This window comes from Melanerpes formicivorus, unplaced genomic scaffold (assembly GCF_026170545.1).
Source record: "Melanerpes formicivorus ecotype bairdi unplaced genomic scaffold, bMelFor1.0.p_v2 SCAF_13, whole genome shotgun sequence".
NCBI classification, from domain to species: domain Eukaryota; kingdom Metazoa; phylum Chordata; class Aves; order Piciformes; family Picidae; genus Melanerpes; species Melanerpes formicivorus.
This window is the reverse complement of record NW_027142365.1, coordinates 7,757,494-7,781,313: the sequence shown is the minus strand read 5'-3', so window position 1 is coordinate 7,781,313 and position 23,820 is coordinate 7,757,494. Positions and strand designations below refer to the sequence as shown.

General features: G+C 40.6%; 1 protein-coding gene across 2 annotated transcripts in view; it reads right to left on the bottom strand.

Annotated features, from left to right (window-relative positions):
• Positions 1-23,820, bottom strand: part of DPP6 (dipeptidyl peptidase like 6) — a 527,947-nt gene that overhangs the window by 277,213 nt on the left and 226,914 nt on the right. The window lies entirely within an intron of this gene.

Genomic DNA, 23,820 nt, shown 5'->3' with positions numbered 1-23,820 from the left:
AAAATAACAAACAAGCAGCAAAAAATCAACAAAAAGCCTCATCTTAATTGCTTTGTCTCATTGTGTTAAGGACATGACAGAGTAAAATAGCAGTGGCTAATGGTTAACTTAAAACAGGAAACAAGAACATTCTGAGGATGGAGCCTATTAAGGCTTGATTTACACACCAGACAAAAAAACAAACCTATGCATGCTGCTGATAATGCAAATAAATTATACCTAAGCAACTGGTAGAAGAGATTTGGTAATTGGGGAAAGAAAAGCAGAAAGGTTCTTTGGAAGAATCATGCCAGAAGATTAATCCCACAAGGAGCAGAACTATGTATTTATAGGGATCAGATAATAGTGGTTTAGATGTTGGCAGGAAGGACTAAGAAATGATAGTCTAACAAGGACAAATCTGAGAAGCCTGATAAGAGAAGTGAACTCTGGTTCTGCTAAATACAATGCAGTTGATCCTGATGTCTAAATCTTGGAACAAATTAGATGTCTAATTTAAATCAGAAACTGTTCCATGTCTATAAATACCCTTTTTTTTCTGAACTGAAAAGCAGGGAAGAGCTGGGAGTTTTGATGCCAAGAATAGAATGTAAAATGAGAATAAATAGAAATCTGTAAAGCAAAAATGAGGAAATTACATAAATTCCAGTATTATACAAGCACTGCCTCTGCAATTAGAGATGACTGCAAGTCAAAGCAGCCACATTTGAAACAGATTAATCTTGAAGTTAGATTCTGCTAGAAGCAGCAGAAACAGAGCTCTTGATATAATCCACTCTTGTGTCTGGGAAAGTAGGGGAAAGCAAAACAGTCCTGGAGCAGGCAGGTGGTGAATATCAGAGCCCTCCATGCACGGCTCAGGAGAGGAGAAGCCCTGCAAGTGTGCTTCTTTTCCAAGTGGTTTAAAGCCACAGACTTCAGAGGATGGACCATCACTTCATATGCACAACGTCTGCTTTTGTTTATTGACTTGACAACCCTCCAGGAACTCCAGCGAGGTGTTTCTTACCTACTGCCATGCTGATTTAAGACCCTTTTTGTTATTCTCTTAAATTTTCCTTTTAAGGTGCTTCTAAACAACAAAGACAGTCACAGTAAATTATTTTTAAAACTTTTTTCTTTTCCCCTCAGGCACCCTTAAAAATACAAAATCTGTGTGCAGTTTAACAATGCCCAACTTGTAAGAATCCTGGAAAGTCCACAATAAAATCAGAGAAGCAAATTACCAGGGAGCTCACCTTTTTTTTTTTCTTTCCCCCAAATGCAATTATCCAGCAAGACAGATGAGATGAGGCCAGAAAAACATTCAGACAAAAAGAGGCAAGTAATAAAGTCAACTCACAGTTGTGCACACCTTTATCTTCCAGGTCTGCTGCAAACCTCCTACTAAGGAGAGGCTGATAGGGAGGTGAAGATGAATTAACTAAGACTATGAAGATGAAGAATAACCCAGTTCCCAGTTTGCCAGCAGCAGGAAGCCCACACAGAAGTTCGTTAGCAGCAGCAGCACCGTGGCGTAAAAGTGTCGGTCAAAGAGATTGAGAAGGTAAATGATTCCATCCAAGAGCAGAGAAACTAAATGGATTTCTTTTCATTCCTTTTTCACTTCAGAAAGTGAAGGGGAAATATCCATCCCAAGGTGACAATTTACAGGTAATGAAGCTGAGACACTTGCAAAGGCAGATGTATTGAGAAAAGAGGTGAAAGAACAGTTCAATAAATTAAAATGCAATAAATCACTCAGGCTGGTTGGTATCATTCCAAGACTGTAGAAGAAATGAAGGTGAGGGACTAATGTAAACGCATGTTACAGTATCAAACCATTTGAACCGCAGCTTCAGAGTGAGAGGGGGTAGGCAAAGCAAATTCTGTCCATTGAAAAGGATGCTAGAATGTGAGAGGGGACTGGGAGCTATGCATTACCCAGTCTTGACTCAGTAACAAGAAAAGGCAGAGGGAACATTAAATGAGAAAGGAAAGGATGGAAAAAAGCAATTCAGTGCTTATTATAAAGAACAGGCAGATATGGCCAAATCCATAAACCACTGTAGTATTTGCTACAGCAACTGAGCCAAATAAGATGAGAAGGGGAAGCTGGGGTCAAGCCTCCAAATGTGTTGCACTTTGTCAAAACAGGCATTACAGAAGAAGCTGAAGAATAACAGTGGATTTCCAAAAGAAGACTTTCCAAACAGACTGCCCTCAGGCTGATATTCAGATAATAACCCTGGGATGGAGGGGACCAGACTTCTGTCACACTTTGTCTGAAAGAAAGCAAAATATTAGGTGCACATTTATTCTTGGCACGCTGCAGGATGATGGCAAAGATCCTAAAATGAGAGGGCTGCTTCAGCTCCTGGGCTAAAGGAAGATACCCAACACCTGAGTTCTCTATATGATTAACAGCTTTCTTGTCAGCAGCTATCTGCCAGTATATTCCATGGGAAGACTGAAGTCAGAAATCTCATTCTTAAAGTGCCATTTTCTCTTCTGTGACTATAAAGAGAGCCTGGAGTCACTAGGTCAAGCATAAGATGTTTTTTCCTGGTATTTGAACTTCAGAGAGAGATATCCTGTACAGGCTGACATCATCCTGTTATAAGGCATCTTTCCTGGGTTTTTTGTTTGTTTGTTTTTCTTTCCTACTGCAAATGTGTATCAAACTTGTACAGAGAATGCCAGCTGGGTTCACAGCAAAGCAAGGTCCTACCTGCAGCACATTACACATTCTGTTGTATTCAGGGATGTCAAGTGAACATTACAGACCAGTTGATTCAGAGGCATTCCACACTCAAGAGGAGAATCAAATCTTCTTGTGCTCCACAGTACAAGATCAGCTGCTAAATGCTAAGGTTTACCCTCCTCACCTCCTTATGGAAGAGTACCAAGTAGGTTTTGCAGGGAAGGCTGAGAAAACCAGATCACTGGAGTGCTTTCCTACAGAGCTATTATCTGCTCAGCCAGGGATGAAGCTCCAAGGGGGACACCAAAACCTTCTAACCTACTTTTCTCTGCATTCAGACACTAAAATGAAGCAGCTGCTTCTCCATGAAAGACAGTGCTGTGAAGATGGCTGGATTTTCACTCCACAGATGGATCCTGCTAAGGCCAGTCTGCCATGGAAGGGAATGGATTCTCTTACAGAAGTCAGCCTAGCTCAGGAGGTCTCAAGCCTCCACGCAAGCCAACTGTTAGGTTCTGTGCATGTTATTTGCTTGCTGCAAAGCAAAGCAATCAACCAACCAAACCAAATCATCATAAAACCCCCACCCAAACAACACCAAAAGAAGAAAACCCCTTATTTATTATTACCTTTCACCTGAAAGCTCACCTTTTCCTGAGCTTTTTTTCTTCAGATGTGACCAATCCTATCAAAGCAATAGATGATGCAGTGACCTCACTGTGCAGAGTGAGGCTGTTTTAGCTGACATGGGCAGAGGAAACCACACAAGCCCAGTGACAGGTGCAGACCACAAGTCATGTTCTACCCTATTAGACCTCAAAAATGGATGGTAACAATTTCAACATCCATCTCAGATCTTGCTACAATTTCACAGACATCTAAATTTCCCAGTCTCTTCCCACTCAACTCTCCTTCTCTAAATTTAGGATTCAAACAAACTAAGAAGGTAGTAAGATTTTTGAGAAAGAACTGCCTTATATACATAGTTTCTCTCCAAAATTTTTGATCAAGCAACGCTTGCACTCCCTCAGTTTCTGGCTGCCAGATCTGTTAGGTGAAGAGTTGGAATGAGCCAGGCCAAAATTCAGGTTAATTTAGATGGTAGTCTGAGACCCATTACATTTCAGAGGTGATATTCACCACTTCTTCTTAATCCAACACATTTATCACATAAACATCCACAGAAACTCAAAACCATGCAAAACCTAGAATTGTTTGACATCAGGAGTCAAGCGCAGTTATCCCTGTGTCAGAGGGAGTTTAGTCATACCAAGCATTGTATATTTATAGGCAATCCTATACAATTATGATATGGTTATGTAATTTTTTTTGTTCTATCCTTTTTTACTGCATGCAGTTTTTAGAAACATCTTTTCAGACATTGCAAAGACTGCAGTACTTCAACACTTGACATTTATAATCTTTCTTGTACAGATCAGAAAGCAACAAGTTTCTCTCACAGCACCACTATAAGCTCCATATAATTATTTCCATTTCAGCTACCGGGGATGGTAACAAGTGACCTGCCTAAAATGAAGGGGCAGAAGAACCTGCAATAGAAATGTGGAGCTCGGATCTAAGCATTAAATATTCTAGCTCTTATGTGGATTCAATACATTTTGCAGAAGGAAAGGAAAAATAAAAAGCCTGCAGTATAAAGAACTGCATTTTCTCATTAGCTCTCTCCTGGTCACAGAGAAAGCAGACTCTAGTGGATAGGACAGTGAGCCTGAGAGACTCAGATTCCTTCATTCTTCCACAATTATTCTGAGCAAGCCACAGTCTCTGTGATTTATTTCTTTCCTGAACAACCAAGTAAATGATAGTGCTTTATTGAGCAAGTGCATTGTTGAAATTAACCCATTGCTTTAGTTGGTAGACTGCTACAGATTAAGTACTATTGAACACCTGTATGCCAGGATGAAGTTAAAATTAGCCTTTCCTTCAGATGAAGTTATCTGGATTTATCAGCAGCTGCTTCTTGAAGCTTTCCCTCTGCAGAGCTTTTTCCCCTCAGCGCTCTGCAGCTCTGCACTTATACTTAAGTGAAATGATTGTATCCCACCAGCTCTTTTGAGCGGGATAATTGGCAATTACTTATTTTTGACATACTCAGGAAATCTAGTAAAGCATAATTCAAATTCTCTTTACCAGTGCTGAACTCCTTTTGCAGAGCAGTGCATTACAGTGCTCATCTCCACTGCCAATATCCCTGGCAGCTTTAATTCAAATCTCAGAAGTATTATGTGCAGCACATTGTTTCTTATCTGCAAGTTCCACGCTAGAGAAAATCTTTTGTGTGTGTAACTTTGAAACCTTTTCCTGCGCTTTCTGAAACTCCTGCGACACTTGACAACTTAAAAAGAAAAACAGAACTGATTGTACCTTGCTCCTCTTCATTTTCACAGCTAAAGTTTTCTGTGTGAAGTTTATTAATTATCTCTTGTTGCTGTTATAAACAAATGCATCTGGCCACGTAGATTGCCAAACAGCAGCTAATCTTGCTAAGAGGCTTTTTAATGAGACTATGAACAAAACTGCCCACAGACATGCCTGGTGGAACTCTACCTAGAAACCAGAGTAATAGGCTCATTACAAAAAGATTACCCATTAGATATGTTGTTCCCTCAGCAGGCATAATATGTGAGGGTCGATTATCCTGGTGAATTTAGAAGAAATAATTTTACCACTGGTAAATTATACCTCAGGCCACTGGATGTAACAAGTATGCAGCACATTATTGTTTTGTAGTTGCATCCAAAGCTTGATGGATTATTCCAACTATTAAATCATGTGGTGGCTGAATAAGAATTCAGGTGTTCTACTGTTGTAGAACTGAAGGTGGTTTGAAGACTGTGGCACGGAGGGAACCTTGCATAAAATTTTACAATTAGAGCCTGTCTCCAGTTAGTAGAAGTGTTCTGAGTTTTGTTTCTTTCTGAAGAAATTGAGAGAAATTCTTGAAAGGAAAATATTAGAAGTTATATTGAAGGCATTTGGATTTTTCTACTCTTCCTTCAAGTCCCAGTCCAAAAAAAATCCAACTCATGCAAATCTAAGTAACATTTGTAGGGAGAAGCTGCTGCACGGGCTCAGAAAGTTTTTCCACCCAACTCCAGCTGAAGACAAATAAGTAAGGCTAAATAGAGAAGACTTTGTCCTCAGTGTAATGGATAAAGAGAGATCCTCACTCTTCAGAAGTATCAGGGCAACTTCTAGGAGTACATGTGGCACAAGAAAATACATCACTTACATTAAAATACAGTACCACATTTCTAGCATCAGTGTTTACTGAGAAATTGTTGTACAATTTCATTATGTGGGGTGGGCAGTGATTGATTTGGGAGTTTAAACACTTTTTAAAACATTCACTCAGTTATAAGCTATTGGATTTTGTGATGATGTCATTCTTAAGGCTTACCATTATCACTGCAATAACAGAGAAGCCATTTCTAATTAGATTTACTTAATGTGATGCTGTTCATTATGGATTGATTTTCTCTTTCCTTCTGCTGTTTCTAAATGAATTAGGTGAAGTTTCGGTTTTGTGGAAGTAGAGGTTAATTCTCAATGGCAAAGAAGCAGAGACAGCATACCAGAGGTTTATGAAAACCTCCTTAGGTGACTTTGTCAGATCACCTCAGTGCTAACTTTCAGTACCATTACTGTTCAAGCCCCAAGCTTCGGCCCTAATTGATGTCGAAAGATTTGCAATATTACGCAAACCTGAGAGGAGTCTGAAACTTTTCTCCTTAATGAGCATAGATTGCACTACAGCCAAGCACTGCCATTCAGCAGTGGTGCTGCTGCGATGAGGTGATTAATAAATCAATTAAATTAATGACAGCCACTACTACCAAAGTGATTTCCAATAGGGATTTTAGTGCTGGTAAGTAGAGACACCTTTGATGACAGGACTTTCATGAGGTTTTGTTGGGAAGACAAGCAGCATATGCACCCTGTCTCTGCACACTTGACATCCCCCTCAGTCAGTCATAACTCCATCTGGGAGCAGGGAAGCATCATGAGGGCTGAGGACTCAATTTGGTCTGAATTTTGAAATTTCAGAATTATTGTCCAAGTTGCACATGCTCAGCAAGTGCCAGTTGTTCCTCTCCCACCAGCTTTGATTACAATGGCCTAAATGTTGTGTATGGTTTGAGACAAGACATCCAAGCACGTGAATTCTTAAGACCAAAGCACAGGGATACAAACAGCACCCTCCCAACAGAAACTGGGTGGAGTCAAATTCCCTGATGCTGTTGACATTGTCTAAAGGATTCAAAAATTAGATCCAAAGCAAAATGAGTTTTCTTTTCATTCATATAGGTGGTTTTGAATATAAGTGCACAGACATACAAAATGAATTAAACAATGACCCAAGCTCATTTCTGCCATGACCTGAGACAAAAGTCAGTTCACTAAATACAGCAACTTGAGCATGACCCATTACACAACTGATAAGTAGCTTATTTCACCTTGTTAACTCTTATGTACCTCAAAATCAATGACACTATGATTTCCTTTACTTAGCTTGCTGAGATTGAATTAGGTCCATAAAATCCGTCTAAGCCCTTATTTTTGCAGAAAAGCAGAGTGAAAGCCTTTACAGAGAGTTTCATGACCAATTTTCCTCTCCACATGAGAACAACTTTCCTGCTGTCACATTGCATGTGTATCATGTATGGTAGGAACCAGGAATGGGTAAGGAGCTGATGTATAGTGGAGATGCAGTCTATAACAAAGTGAAAGTCTTCAATTTCAGACTGTTGCTGGATTGGATGTCACAAACTCAGAGCCTTGCAGAGAAGCATGTTTTAAGGTAAACTTGATCAAAAACACAGAAGTTTATTGGAGACTTGATAAAGCACAAACAATCCCATCCCTAAAGAGCACAGGGAATAGAAATGGAAAGGTAAAAGAAGGAGAATAAGCTTTGTGCCATTGCATTGGCATTGCAGAGAGCTCCAGCTCATTTAGCCAGGTCAATTTGCTGGAGCTCTCTGGCCTGCCCTGCTCTGTTCAAAGAACAGTGGAAGAACAGTATTGATTAAATAGCAGCAGAAGCTGCTGTGCAAACACATCCTGGTGGCATCCTGGCGTGCATGGGAATTTGGAAGGGTTACATGTAGATACAGCAACGCCAGGCAGTTGCTAGGAGACAGTGTCCTGCCGTGACATCACGCATCAGCCTGTGACAGGTTGTTCCAACAGCACAATAATCTTGTGACTCATTGGTTGTGTGTGCCTTCACCTGGTGAGAGAAAACAACTTTCACCTGAAGGTGAAGCACTCTCCAGCCCTATCATCTGGTTTCTTGGACAAATTAATGTTTATGTTTTTGAATAAAGAAGTTATATAATGTGGTTTCCCTCAGGCCTCAGTGAATACTACAAAACCCAGAACAGCTGTGATGATCATCGTGTGCAAAAAGAGTTGTCCTGATGCAGTACTCAGGTAGTGACAGGACTAGGGGGAATGGAATGAAGCTGGAGGTGGGGAGATTCAGGCTGGATGTGAGGAGGAGGTTCTTCACCATGAGGGTGGTGAAGCCCTGGAATGGGTTGTCCAGGGAGGTGGTTGAGGCCCCGTCCCTGGAGGTGTTTGAGACCAGGCTGGACAAGGCTTTGGCCAGGCTGATCTAGTGTGGGGTGTCCCTGCCCATGGCAGGGGGGTTGGAACTAGATGATCCTTGTTGTCCCTTCCAACCCTGACTGATACTATGATACTACTATGATACTCACAACAGTCTGGAGGATAACTCTTTTCCAACCTGGTTAATTCTATTCTACTCTACTCTGAGCACAAGTAACTGTTGGATTGAACAGACCGGCTGTATTTCTGGCCCAAAGATTTTGAAGTCAAAATCACTGCAAGGCAATAGTAAGAAGCCATAAAAAAAATCAGTAACATATGGATTATTAACAGCAATGCCTGTACAGCATAAATCAAGCCACACTTTGAGAAAAATATGAGTGTGGACAAGGTTATGGCTGTGCAGAAGATGGGAGAATCTACTAGGCTATTGGGTCAGTCCTGTTAACTCTGAAATACTTGCTCCCATCTTCAATAAAGTCCAAACTGAGTGGCAGAAAAGATTACTTGCTGTGAAGAAACAGACAGAAATCTAGAATACAATAAATCAGGTTGGAAGAGACCTCAGAGATCAAGTCCAACCTGTCACCCAACACTATCTAATCAACTAAACCATAGCACCAAGCACCCCATCCAGTCTCTAACCTACAATCTTCTGTTCTAAATATTTGTGATCACTTATGCTAAAAGAGGAAGGATGGCCTTGTCTTTAAGGAATACCCAACAAATCGGTGTTTTTCTCAGTCCTGCTTTACCACATTTGACAAATCACTTCTCCTTGCAGCTCTACTGTTCATCTATAAGGCAAGGATATTGATGATTCCTCTCACAATCTTTGTCTGACCTTTATAGATTACAAATTCTGCAGGGCCAGGACATTTCTTTATCTTTATCATTAATGTAATATGCTAGCACTTTAAAAGCATTAATGGATTATACCTTCACTGCACCTTTCATGATAAAAACTAATCATCATCTCCATTTTGGAGATGGAGAGTTGAAACAGCTCAAACTAACTGATGCACACAAGGTCACACAGGAAGACTGCAACTGAGCCAAGGCATTGACCCCAAGTTTTGCTCTGCACTTTTATAAAAAAAACCCAACCAAACATAGAAAACAGATGTGGATGAGCCTGAGAAAGGTTCTCTGGTCTAATCGTCCTTTTAAAAAACTAATTAAACTCCCCTTAGGCCATTTCTAAGAGATGTTTATCCAGGAGGTCCTGAAATACCTCCAGTAATGGCAAACCCACACTTCTAAAGTGCTTTGCTTAACATTACCACCATTTCCTACTGTCTGATTTCCATCATACATTACTTGAAACCTTTAATTTCTTGCTGTAGTCACAAAAATCATGTGAAGATATACTGCACAGTGATTGAAAACTTCTACAGCAACTCAGTAATTTCTGCTGCTGTAACCTGTGTCCCTGCCTTGTCATCCTTTCGCTAGTGAACCTCCAAGAGGTTTTCAACCCAGCTCTTCTCCAGCCTGGACAAAGCCATCAGCCTCTCTTCATGCAGCCCATTCCCCAGTCCTTTACTATCTCAGTGGCCTCCCCTGGACTCACCCAGTTTATTGATATCTTCCTTTTTCCAGGGATCTCGGACTGGACACAGTACCCCAGATGAGGTCTCACAAGTGGTGAAGAAGGAAGAAAGAGCAGTTATAAAGCACAAAGGAGGAGTTGTACAGAAATGGCAGTGGAGGGGGAAAAAAGAATCTGCATCTAGCCTAGGTGGAGGAATCTGGTAGTTAAATAATCAGCTGGTCAATATTGTCTTGATGAGAAGCTGTTCTCAACACAATGGAAGTGTTCTTAGTGGGTTTTCCATTTTTGCAGCAAATATTGATGTAAAACCCAAATAACTGCAATAAAAAAATGCTGGCTTGACTAATGGAAGATTGGTGACTTATCTGGGGATGACCCAGACTAGCCACAGTAATCAGGTGATTCATTTTGTGATGGACAGGACCAAAGGTACCATTGAGTCCAAGACAGAAAACAGTATGTAGCTGTACCAAGGAAAAAGAGCTATGTCTCCCATGAAGAATTGCACCACCAATCCTAAATACATATTTTGGTGTTCACTAGAAAGTAAATGAAAATGCACTCCCTGCCCTCCCCATACCAAAAGATAAAATCAGACTGCACAGACTTTCTTCCTAGCTCATTTTTTTGTCTAAGAGCATTAGGCAAATACAATGTCAAGCTAGTTTTGCTGATGAATGCTTAATGGTTTTGGCTCATGGTTACGACTCCACTGTCAGATTAAGTCAATAGGATTAGTCCCATTATGTCTCTCTCATCTCTGTTCTGCACACTTCAACTTCAATAAGGGATGCTTAAAAGATATTTACCTGTCTCTGAGGTGTGGTGTGAGGATAAATTCAGCAGTATTTCCCCACTACACTGGAAATACATCTGAAATTTTCCAAGCCACCTAGTGGATTTTGATCTACCATTCCCATTAATGTCAATGGGAAGTGTATAACTTAGACATCTCAGCTTTAAAACACTGCAATACATGAAGAATAATGACCAACACAAAATTTAAGTAGGGAACATAAGAAGATATACCTAAATCAGTATTCCACGTAGACATTTTGTTAATAAGTTTTTTTATGTCTTTACACAGGCTACAGGAAATGAAATCAGTAAGTCAGGATGTTTTTCTCCCAATTGCCCTGTTAAAATAAAAACTAATCACATATTTTTGGAGACCAGATCTCATGATTGCCTCATTAATATTCTCTCTTCTCCTCAGGATGACCACTCTTACTTTGGGTTTTCATTAAATTAGGGGATTCTAGAACCAATTGTATAAATTGCTCTAATCTCCTTAGCAATGATTCTCTACACTGTATTTAGGAGATTCTGCAATTGATACCCTGAAAGAACTTGTGAAAAGATTAGATTGGCTGGGTTATGTTTAAAACAAAATTGGACAGTTGAAACCTACAACTCTTGGCTTCTGTAAATTGTTTTCCTGACAAGGAAGAAAGAAGCAGCAAGGAAACAGGAAAAAAAAAACCCAGGTATTCTACAAAGTATTTTCTTTTGGATGAGGCTATTTAATCAGCAATCAAGCCAAGCAAATTCTAAGCCAGAAGATCTCCAAAGTGTTAAGCCTATTGTTATGTATTCACAAGATAAAGGAGAAACAGGTTCCTAAGGCAGGGTTGAAGCAGTAATCCTTATTAGCATGTTCCACTGCACCTGGCAACACCTTGTAGACTAACAATCATAAAGATTAAGTAATATAGGGACAAGGCTCCCACTATATTAAGGATTAATTGAATAATGATATGCTTTAATAAGTGCTCCTATCCTATTTCACAAAGTTTATGAAGATTTGGATCCCCTCCAATGTTGCTGATACGTCCAACTCTTAATTCAAGAGAGTTTCAGAACTACATTCTGATGACTTTTAACTAATGGCTGCCCTGGAAATTCAGGAAAGCTCCAAAAATCTCAGATAAAAATCAAACTATTAAAAAATAAATAGACAAATCAACCAAATCCAACAAAAAAGCCAAACCCAAACCAAAACAACATTTTAATAATTTGTTTTTCAAAAGTACATTTCAATTTTTCTGCTAAGCATAACTCCCCTGAACAAATCTGCTCAAATGACTACCAGTGAAGTTATCAGATGCAATAAAAATCCATAACAAAAGTAAGATAATGCAGTAGGGAGGGAAAATATTTTCAGTACATCACTGGAAAGCCGTTAGAATTTTTTATTTTTAATCAGTGGAAGATTGTTTTAAGTAATAGCCATTCATCCAGCACCAGAACAAGAGGACACAGCCTCAGGCTGTGCCAGGGGAAGTTTAGACTGGATGTTAGGAAGGAATTCTTCATAGAGACTGATTGCCCCTTGGAATGGGCTGCCCGGGGAGGTGATGGAGTCACCATCACTGGAGGTGTTTAGGAGGAGGCTTGATGGGGTGCTTGGTGCCATGGTTTAATTAATTAGATGGTGTTGGATGATGGGTTGGATGTGATGATCTTGAGGGTCTCTTCCAACCTGGCTAATTCTGTTCTATTCTTATTCTATTCTATTCTATTCTAGTATCACCAAGGTTGGAAGAGACCTCAAAGATCATCAAGTCCTACCTGGCACCACAGTCCTCATGACTAAACCATGGCACTAAGTGCCACGTCCAATCCCCTCTTGAACACCTCCAGGGACGGTGACTCCACCAACTCGCTGGGCAGCACATTCCAATGACAAATTACTCTCGGTGAAGAACTTTCTCCTCATCTCCAGCCTAAACTTCCCCTGGTGCAGCTTGAGACTGTGTCCTCTTGTTCTGGTGCTGGTTGCCTGGGAGAAGAGACCAACCCCTTCCTGGCTACAACCACCTTTCAGGTACTTGTAGAGTGCAATGAGGTCACCCCTGAGCCTCCTCTTTATTCTATTGTATTCTTTTCTAACTCATGAAACTGTTTTTCAACTACTTAAAAGCTTAATTTACAGGTAAGGATAACCAGGAATCCTTAAGAATGGTATGATCCCATTAATGGAATTCTTCTAGCTTATATCAGAGTAGGAAATATAAGATCCATACAAGAGAAACGGGAAAAGTTCAGCAACTGAAGCTGCAGAGTGCCAACGGAATAACAATTCTGGTGGTCTGTAGGAAACTGAAGAAATATGCACTGCAAATCCTCTTTGGCTTTTAGTTGTTTTGTACACTGCTCCTTTAAAAAAAAAAAAAAACAACACCCACCCAAACCTAAGTAAAAGCAGCTCTGAGTTAATTAAGATAGGCTGCTTTGAATCCAGATGATAAAAATGTTCATTAGTGGTAATTATTTTTTATTCATGCAACCTGAGGCCAGACTCGGTTTAGGCTGGAGAATTCACAAAAATGCTTATGCAGCACTGAGAATAAATTAATGGTGTTGTACAACTGGTTTAGTACAAAATGTTTTGGGTTTTTCTCCCCATTTAATCTCTTTTATGAAATATTACATATTGATCGTTGCCAGGAGCAAGGCAAAAACTCTAATAGGTGAACACTTTTTTTTTTAATGGAATCAGCAAACCAGACACTAAGCAGGACTCAGGCTGGACTTGGAACATGGATCTGGTGCCAGGCTCAAGCTGAACGCAACCTGTGTAAAATTGCAAATGGTTTCTGCTTTCCCCTGCAATTCAACTACTCACATTTAACAGGACTGACATCTATGTACTCCAGTGCCTCTCAACAACAGTGGGGGTTGGTCTCTTCTCCCAGGTGGCCAGCACCAGAACAAGAGGACACAGTCTCAAGCTGCACCAGGGGAGGTTTAGGCTGGATGTTAGGAAGAAATTCTTCATAGAAAGAGTGATTGGCCATTGGAATGTGCTGCCCAGGGAGGTGGTGGAGTCACCACCACTGGAGGTGTTTAGGAAGAGACTGAATGAGGCACTTAGTGCCATGGTTTACTTGATTAGATAGTGTTGGATAAGAGGTTGGACTCGATCATCTCAAAGGTCTTTTCCAACCTGGTTAATTCTATTCTATTCTAAACAGCATAAAGGTAGTGTATGGTGCTGGCACTAAAAGGGGCTCAGATAGCTCTGAGGAAATATCTCGTACATACGAGAGAGGAAGGTGTGACCTAACGATCCAAATGGTTGTCTCACTAACTTAGAAGCTGGTTTGTGCTCCTACCTCCATTGTTAATTTAAGGATTTTTGTGCCTGGTACTTGTTTTGCTGACTCTGCTGAAATATCCTTTTCCAGTAAAATAGGTCTTCAGCATAGCTGAGGGATACCTATGTGCCACAGCAGTCACCTATTGAAAACAGGGATTTTCACTACTATGAATAATGTTTTTGTTCTTAAGTGGTCAAATCCACAGGGGTCCACTTTATACACTGGGGCAGTTAACACTGCCAAGTGTACAGGAAGACTGAGGTAGGGTTTAAGTCATTCTACAGTTCTTGTGAATGCTGACCTTTGAGGGGAGAGATATGCTCAATCTAGCTGTGCAAACCTAGAATTGAAGAGCAATCCTAGATCAAGTGGACCAGCAGAGAGGAGATAAATCTTAATAAAGACTTGGAGAGACTGCAGAAGTCTATTAAGAAGACCTTGCTCATGAAAAATTACCACAAGCAATGTTAATTCTTTGACAATTGTTTCCAAGGACAGCATGAGCAATCCAAATCGAAGGACTTAACCCTGCCTAACAGCCATGGACATCCAACACTGCAAAGTGCCTCAGATTATGACTGGGGGAAAGTATGAGGGAGCTGCTACTACTGAGACTCTGTCAGGAGGTAGCTGGAGCCAGCTACTGTGTCACCTTCACATCAGTAAGACTTGTTCATACTGTGAACATCAGGAAAGCAATGGGTGGGCTTTGCCCAGCAGGAACCACCTTTTGTGCTTGCAACTGATGCCAGCAAAATGGAGCTCTGGTCTACTTAGCAGCCTTAAGGAACCATATTGACCAAAATAAGTAGGTTCCCTGGAAGATTTGCTATGGAATGCAATGGAAGGCTTTTATGGATGTTGCCTTGGCAATGTTTATCATCCACAAGAAATATTTTGTGATACAAAAGGAAGAAATGTTTGCAGGTCTTCAGATCTTATGTCATTTGAGGTAAAAATTAAGGAAGTTGCCCTCTTCTCTCTTTTTTCCTTTGTGAAAGGAAGACATTAGTTTAGCTAGAGGTCTACATTCACACACAAGCACTCAAAATGATCATCAGTGAATCTGTTTAGATGATAATTATTGATTCTATTTGTTCATATTACAAATTTAAGAAGCCCCAAATGGACTCTGGGTATTCTACTGAAACTTCCAGATTAGATACTTTGGTTTTCATTACTTCAACAAATTGGTCAACAATCCCAGTTCTACATCAACATACAAAGTAACAGTTCATCAGCAGTGTATTCTTGACGAGTTAAATGATAGTTTCACCATATCAATTACCTTTAGATTTGTGAAGTAGAACAGAGGAAAAACGATGAAGCACACTGTACTAGCTTTCAATGCAGAACTACAGGATGTATAATTTAGCATACATTTTATTGCCAGCATTGCCTATATAAAGTGAGTGAACAAAATAGCCTATCAAATGCATTAGCAAACAAAAGCTATATAAAGACTCCTAGAACCAAAAAGCAATGTATGAATAATTCACATTCCCATGCATTAGAAATCATCCAGATAAAACATATAAAGTGCACTTAGCTTGTCCCAAAGAAAACTTACAAATTATCTGAATAACTGCATATAATATCAACATGATATTTCAGTTACTCTGAAGGATAAAGTTGCTTTCTTGGATGACTTTGAAGACAATTTGGAAGCTTGCTCAATTCATGCTGACGGTAATCGCTTCACAGCTGCCTGATTTAGACAGAAGGAAAAACCAGGATGCACTGTGCAGCTTACAACTACAGAAGAAAAGCTGCCTGGTTTCCTTTTGTGGTACCTTTTGTACTCATTGACAGGACTATTGCCAGCTGTTCAATTATCTGTCCAGAACAGACTCTGTTTTATTGGCAACTCTGCTCTAACTCCCCCACCAAAAAAACTACTTTTGACTCACATAGTATTTAGCACTAGATAAAATAAACACACATTTATTAGATTAACATGGATGATTCTGGAAGTATCCCAAAATTATGCTTACAGGAGAAATTCTATGTTTCATGCCCAGAAATACAGACGTTATCAAGGATGCTATGGAGTGCTCTGATTCCAAACAATTCGATGAGTCATGCCTTTACCTATTTCTGGTTCATTACCATTAACAAAATAACATCAAAGTACCTGTACAAGTCTGCACACATACAAACACAAGAAGCTTCATTCATTCACAGAAGCAGCTGTACCTATTCCATTTTTGAGGTGGTTTTCACTTCCATACTAAAACCCATCCCCAAACTGCAGTAGCCACAATTCACAGCATTGCTTCTGTGGGTTTCACATTTTGCTGAGAAACCTTCAAGAAAGAGCCACGCTGCACCACTTAACAATTACTAGTGACAGAAACACTGAGTCATCAATGTAAGTGGAGGACAATCATAGTATCACTCTGGGTTGGAAGGGACCACAAGGATCATCTAATTCCAACCCCCCTGCCATGGGCACGGACACCCCACACTAGATCAGGCTGGCCAGAGCCTCGTCCAGCCTGGTCTTAAACACCTCCAGGGATGGGGCCCCAACCACCCCCCTGGACAACCCATTCCAGGGCTTCACCACTGTCATGGTGAAAAACTTCCTCCTCACATCCAGTCTGAATCTCCCCACCTCCAGCTTCATTCCATTCCCCCTAGTCCTATCACTACCTGAAATGAGGCAATGAGGTGGGCAACAGCGGTTACATGGTTAAACCTTGTGATGGAGGTCACACAGCCTAAACAATATATAAAGTTTCCCCATTTATGCTTTTTGTAATTATCAACTCTTGAAGAAAGTATCAAGTATGATCCAAGATGTGAAATGGGGCAGAATCTTTGCATTTATTTGGCTCAGCTGACAAGTACTCAGGATGTCGCAAGAACTGAGAGCTCTGGTACAGGCACACATCTTCCCAGACACATAAAGGACAGAAAAGCCTTAATGCGATTTTAGTTAATCACTGCTGGGCACATATACTTCTACAGGAAATATTGCCATTATCCTCTGTTTATTCTCTTCCTTAGGATTGCAGCTAAGTACCACAAAATAATTTAGGAATAATTAAAGCATTTCTCACTGCTTGTCATTTGACTAAGAGCAAGCTCCTTGATGGAGTAATGAGCAACGGTGTAGGCTAATCACCCATTAACTGGTGGCTTAAACATCATTTCGTCTTGTTCTAGAAAAGGCTGTGTGATACTCAATTTAGTGCCACTGGTTTACAGGGTGGCTCACAAGTTGAAGGCTGCTCAAAACAGGATTCATATCTCTACAGTCTCAGATGACCTGGAGGACATTTTCCTTTAACTGCAAACATCCACTGGCTGCTTATTTTTAGTATGATTTTGTAAAGCTGCTTTTCTAAGGGAACAAGCCCGATGTGACTACGCTTTATGTGCATGTGCCCTGCTCACTTTTGGACTTGTGGCTACTCAACAAAATTTTGCAAAGATGTAAAGTTCAACAAACATACTAAAAGTCCCAAAAGTTTTGAGGACATGGGAAGCCCCGTAGGGAAGACAGATGAGAGTTAACATTTGTATGGGACGAAGCGATAGATGATGAGCACTACCACAGTTTCATAGTTTCATTCAGGGTTGGAAGGGACCACAAGGATCATCTAGTTCCAACCCCCCTGCCATGGGCAGGGACACCCCACACTAGATCAGGCTGGACAGAGCCTCATCCAGCCTGCTCTTAAACACCCCCAGGGACGGGGCCTCGACCACCCCCCTGGACAACCCATTCCAGGGTTTCACCACTCTCATGGTGAAGAACTTCCTCCTCACATCTAGCCTGAATCTCCCCACCTCCAGCTTCATTCCATTCCCCCTAGTCCTATCACTACCTGAGATCCTGAGAAGTCCTTCCCCAGCCTTCCTGTAGGCCCCCTTCAGATACTGGAAGGCCACAATTAGGTCACCTCAGAGCCTTCTCTTCTGCAGACTGAACAGCCCCAACTTCCTCAGTCTGTCCTCATAGGAGAGGTGCTCCAGCCCTCTGATCATCCTTGTGGCCCTGCTCTGGACACGTTCCAGCACCTCCACATCCCTCTTGTAATAGGGGCTCCAGAACTGGACACAGTACTCCAGGTAGGGTCTCACCATGTTAGTAGGCACCAGAGAATCTAACCCAGAGACCTTCCACAGCAGTCAGGATTCAGACAATCCACTAACTACAGAACGATGGCTTTTGAATAAAGAAAACTCATTTTCACAAGGTCGTTCAGATACACAAAACTTTCCTGGGAAGATATGTAATCCTCGATTGAAAATAAAATATACACTTAACCTTTAGAGAAGACATTTCCTTTGCCTTTACTTTTTCTTTGCCAGTGAATCAGCCTTTTAGTTAGCAGATCAATTTTACAAATTGCATAACCACAGACTAATTGCTTGGTATTTATTATAGAGTGCAGAAAACAAGACACCACCAGGGTGACTCTCTGATATATTTCAGTGAGATAGTCAGGGAGGGCTCTAGGGTTTTCTGAAAGGTGCAGCATTTGGAAGGTGGTGGAAAACTCCAGCTTTGCAAAAGCAAAAGCCAGGTGCATATTTCAGAATACCAGTTAATAGTAAATGATAAGTTTCAATCCTAGGAGCTTTCTAATGAGTACTTATAAATAATTGGTAGGTATGAATATCACATGTGAGCCAGTCAGAAGATTGAATACCAGAGGGTAGGGTTGGGTTTTTTTGGTTTTCTTTGTTTTAATTCTTTTTATTAGTCCTGCTGTTACTGATGTGTGGTATACACAGGCTGGGCTTATTCTGCACCCCTCCCAGTGACCCTCATAGAAACGACAGTGGGGCAGATGCTGTATTCCTTTTGTACCGCAAGCTGTTATGGAAATTCCTTCAGCCACCAAGCCCTGAAACTCCTAATTTCCTACATATTTGTGTAGAAATAATAGTAGCCCTACTGCACAGTTTTCAGTGGAGGAATTAGAGGATCCCTTGAGATTTCCATAACCTTTTAGTCACCCAACAAGACAAAATGAGATCATTAGGCAAGTCAAATTTTGCTTTGAGGCAGAGATTATTCAAGGGTGTTTCACTGCCAATGATCTATGCACAAATCCAATCCTAATCACTGCTGTGTCTGAACTCTTCTCCCTCCTCAGTAGATATGATCTTCCTAGTATGCTTTAGAGTGTGAAAATATTATCTTAACCATTAAAAAAGAATTAAAATAGGGATAATCTAATTAAAAGATAAATTCTTGTCAAAGCATCTGTGACCATGAAGAGAACTAGGTGTGGCTTTCCAGTCATAGCCTGTCCAGAGGACTTTCCTTCTTTCCCACTTCTCATAGAGGCTTTAGTTTGAGGCAAGGAGGACACTGCAGGTAACACACCCAAAGAGAAACAAGGGGGTGGAAGAGGCAGCATTTTTATCAGAGGGCTGTAAACTCCAGGTAGATGCCCACCAGGCCCTCAGAATAAAGACAGGGTGCAACTAATCCCTGACAATATTGTAAAGATTTTCCAAGGCCCATTGGTCTGGGAATATGGTCAGAGACTGCAAGACTAAGCAAATAGAATAGGGATAGGGATAGAATAGGGATAGGGATAGAATAGGGATAGGGATAGAATAGGGATACGAACAGGGATAGACCAGACCAGACCAGGCCTTCAAGATCATGGCATCCAACCTATCATCCAACACCACTTAGGTTTGAATCAGCAATGACCTGCTTTTCTTGAGAAAGATTTGCAACAGTAAGACCAAGCAGAACTGCAGCTCCGAAGGCAGCTGTCAGGGAAATGAAGCCTTGGTGTGGATTTCAGTGAGGTTGCAGCTGAAGCAGAAGTTTTAAAATATTTATGGATCATTCACAATTCAGAGGTTATAGGACATTCAACCAATCACATTGTCAAACTCTCTGAACAGTCATCATAATGTGCCTTTTGTTTTATACATATGCAGTGCTTGCTCTATAGCAACAGTTTAAGCATGAGGGTACTGTAAAAAAAACAAGGGGGGGGGGGAGAGAAAGAAGAAATAATATTAAAGGATTATTTTATCCCCACAGAAAAAAAATAATAAATGTGTGTCTACCACAACTGCTTAACAGTACCTTTACCTAAGTGTTGTTTTACTGTCAACTCAAGCATCTCTCCCTTAAGCTAAAAACCAGGAAATCTTCACTTGAGTCAGTTTTTCTTCCCAATTAAGTACCCTATGAATTTTGACCTTCTCAGGCAACCCAAAGCAGGATGTCCAATCTCTGTTCATTGCAAGACTTTTCTCTGCATCCCTTTGAAGCTTTTTATCCTGTTACCCTGTTTGAGCCCACCAGCAAAGCTGGCTGCTATGTCCTGTGGCCCTTTACATTATCAGGATGGCCTTGTGAGATGGCATTTGATAGGCAACTCCACGGTGGTATGCCATTAGCTATAGACTGACATTGGGACTGGAGATATACACACTATAAAGAGAGATCAGCACACAGCAACAGCTCGTGTTACACAGTCCCACTGATCTGGGCAGGTGGGTATCCTTTATAGGCTTCTCACAGACAGGTGGTTTTCACACTTCAATCATTCCTTCACAATGTGCAGATTTCCACTTCAAAGATTTGGCAGTGCTTAAAAGAGTTTTTTCAACCTACACAGAGTTCATTTAAGTTAGGAGAGGTTCATCTTCCCCGAGATTGTACTGCTGGAATGGTTTTACCACCAGTGCTCAAAGTTCTCTCTAAATAGCTTTTGGTGAAGCTATACAGCTCTCCTTCCTGAGGAGGAGTATTGTAGGTGTACATCCACAGCCATGTGTAATGTGGAGTTTTTATGTCTGTGTTTATTTGCAAGTATTATATATGTAGAAATGTAAACCCAGAACATTAAGCTATGGAGAATCTTCTTCTGAATTCCTCTGAATCACATTTGCTATCAAGAACTCCATATCCCGGTCAAACTGTCAGTTTGGTTTTGAGTGCGAGATTTCTTTTCCTTTTTTCCTCTACTTTTCCTCAGTATTTAGTGGTGAAGAGAAGAGGAATTTTTGCCGCTGGCACTGGACTTGCAGATGAGGGATTTTGCCAGTTATGAAAAGCTCTTTTGCATAAAGCATCCTTCAGTCAGCCTTCAACTGAGTCCCAAACAGGGTGGTATTTCAGCTGTACTCCAGTGCAGGGAGGCCAGCAAAGGGATTACAGTTGGTAAGTAAATAATGGACTTTGATACTGAGTCGAGCCAGGTAAGAAAGTTATCTGAGCATTCCAGGAGCTTATTAATGAAAGAGCCTCTCCTGAATCACATCAGAGATGTGGGAAGAAGAGAACTGTGAGACTTAATGATTCAAAGCAAACCTATCTGCTCATTAGGAGATTAATCCTTAGATGACTGACCTAAATCCTAAATAGCACCGAAGAATGTCAGAAAGACTGAGCTAAGTGCAATCCTATCATTTAATCTTGGGTCTTTCTGTAGTCCTATAGGAGCTACTTAGCAAAAGATAATATAAGAAGAAATTGTAAAATACCCAGAATCATGTAGCAATGCATGAAGGAGCTCAGCACAGACAATAACTGTAGGCTTAATCTGCTCTGTTTAGTTATGCTACAAAGAAAGAATTCTAGAAAACAATAAAAGTGAAGACATTGAAAAGAAGTGGCCTGAAGCTTTCTATAGACAGAAGTCAGAAAGCCAGCTGGGTTCCAGGGTGAATAATCATATTCATTACCTTACAGAGTAAAATAACTCTCTATAACCTGTCTGGATATTTGTTTACCATGCTTGTATTAAGATAATTTAATAATAGCACATTTAGTTGCCTTAGAGAAATTAATCTAACTTCATACAAGTTATAGGATAATAAAAGGCAGATGGATTTCATACCAAGATGGTGCTTCTTGGCACTGAATCTACTTTACATTAGCAGATGGCCTGAAACCTCTCCTGAATCTTAACATGTATCTCTGAACTAAGTCAGGGAAGATTTTCTTCCCAGTCAGGTTACCTGCCTGTTGCTGTGCTTTTTGGATGTTGATTTTAACAAATCCTCTTCTTTTTAAGATTTATTTTCTTCATCCCTTCCTGTCCACACAATCACACATTCATTCTGTACGACTGCGATGCACAAATGTCACATTATCTCTGCATGGCCTTTTACTAAGTGTCTAAATTCAGAGTAAAATGGGTTCTATTTAGTACTGTAAGAGCTCCAGCCCTTAGGAAAATGCTCTTCCTTTGGAACATGTGGTTCCTAACTCACATCCTAAGTCTACACAGCAAACTGCACACGAGTGTGTTATCTCAAGTGCTACATCTTCTTGTCTTGTGAAATTTCTAAATATTGTGGAAGGGCTGAGGAATAAATTTTGCTACAGGCAGTCTAACAGAGTGTTTATTGACCATTGGAATGGGCTGCCCAGGGAGGTGGTGGAGTCACCATCATTGGAGATGTTGAGGAAGAGACTTAATGGGGTGCTTGGTGCCATGGTTTAGTGGATTAGATAGTATTGGATGATACATTGGACTCGATCTCAAAGGTTTCTTCCAACCTGGTTAGTTCTATTCATATCAACCACACTGCACAGACACTGCTTCTACTACAGCAACTTTAGCATCCTCACTTTGAGCATTGCTGGTGCACAAAGGAAATAAGAAACTTTTATTTTTCCCCCTAAGCAGCATCAAGCTAAAAGATAACAGTCTGCAGAGCAATTAGATGCAATAGCATCATAGCCTCATGAAGTCTCATTGCAGCAGTTGCTGTTTATCCTCACTGCATAGCACAGAAACTAGAAACTACATCTCTGAGATTGTTTACCCTCTGCAGATCTTGTCAAATTCAAAGACGATTGGACCTGGGGAATTAGTGATGGAAAACAACCCCAACCATTAGATCATTCAGACCACCTCTTTACTGATGCAAGACTGCTCTCCTAAATCAATATTTTAGTGCTTCCTCTAGGTCAGCTGAAAATTTTCATGTAATGGCAAAGGGATTTAGCTGCATCCCTGGGAACTACTCCATAGCTGAAGAAATGTTGCAGGCAGGAAGCTTTGCTTTATATTCAGCATACATTATTCCATTTGCAATTTCATTCCTTACATATAAATTAAACTCCAACATGTTATGACAAATATTTTCTCATTTTCCTCTTGTTTACATCTTTCATAAATATGTAGGATATAAACTATAAACCCATCTCCACATTACTCATCATTGAATCAAAGTATTTTATACATGTTTTAATGTTCCCTCTTACACTAATTGTTCCAATCCTTTGAGCATTTCCTCCTGCTTTATGAAAGAGTGCTGAAGGAGACAATCAAATTCACAGCAGAAAGCAAAACAAACAGGGGTAATGCAAATATGATTTCTGGATTTGGTATGGTAGAGAGAAGTTAAGGCCTCTTGAAGATACTTTAGAAATATTTTTATCACAAATAGAGTCTCTTTTACACTGTCCTGGTGTACAACAAGCAGACATGAAATTGGGTGGGAGAGAATGAGGAAGGAAAATAGGCACAGTTTGCATAGATCTGAAGGGTACCAACAGCAACACAGTCACATTCCCTACGAGGCAGAGCACCCTGGGCACAAGGTTGCACCCACATTTGCTGCATCCCATAGCAAGGAGTAAACTCCTCAGAGGATTTCTGCAGGTCCCTGCACTGTCAGTGATGGGGAAGCAGGAACAGACTCACCAGCAGCAGCAGCTAAAAGAAAGAACCTGTGAGTTTTTAATGATGAATTGCATGCAGCTCACTCACTCCCAAAACCTCTGCAAGCCATGTCTGGCTACTCAGACATGGTCCTTGGAACAAATCAGTGCTTTCAAGGTGCTTGGAAACATTAAAAACATTATCAATTTATACAGAGGCATAGTTAGAAATGGGGAGAAGAAATGAGTGCAATAAGACCTTCCACAGAATCTATTA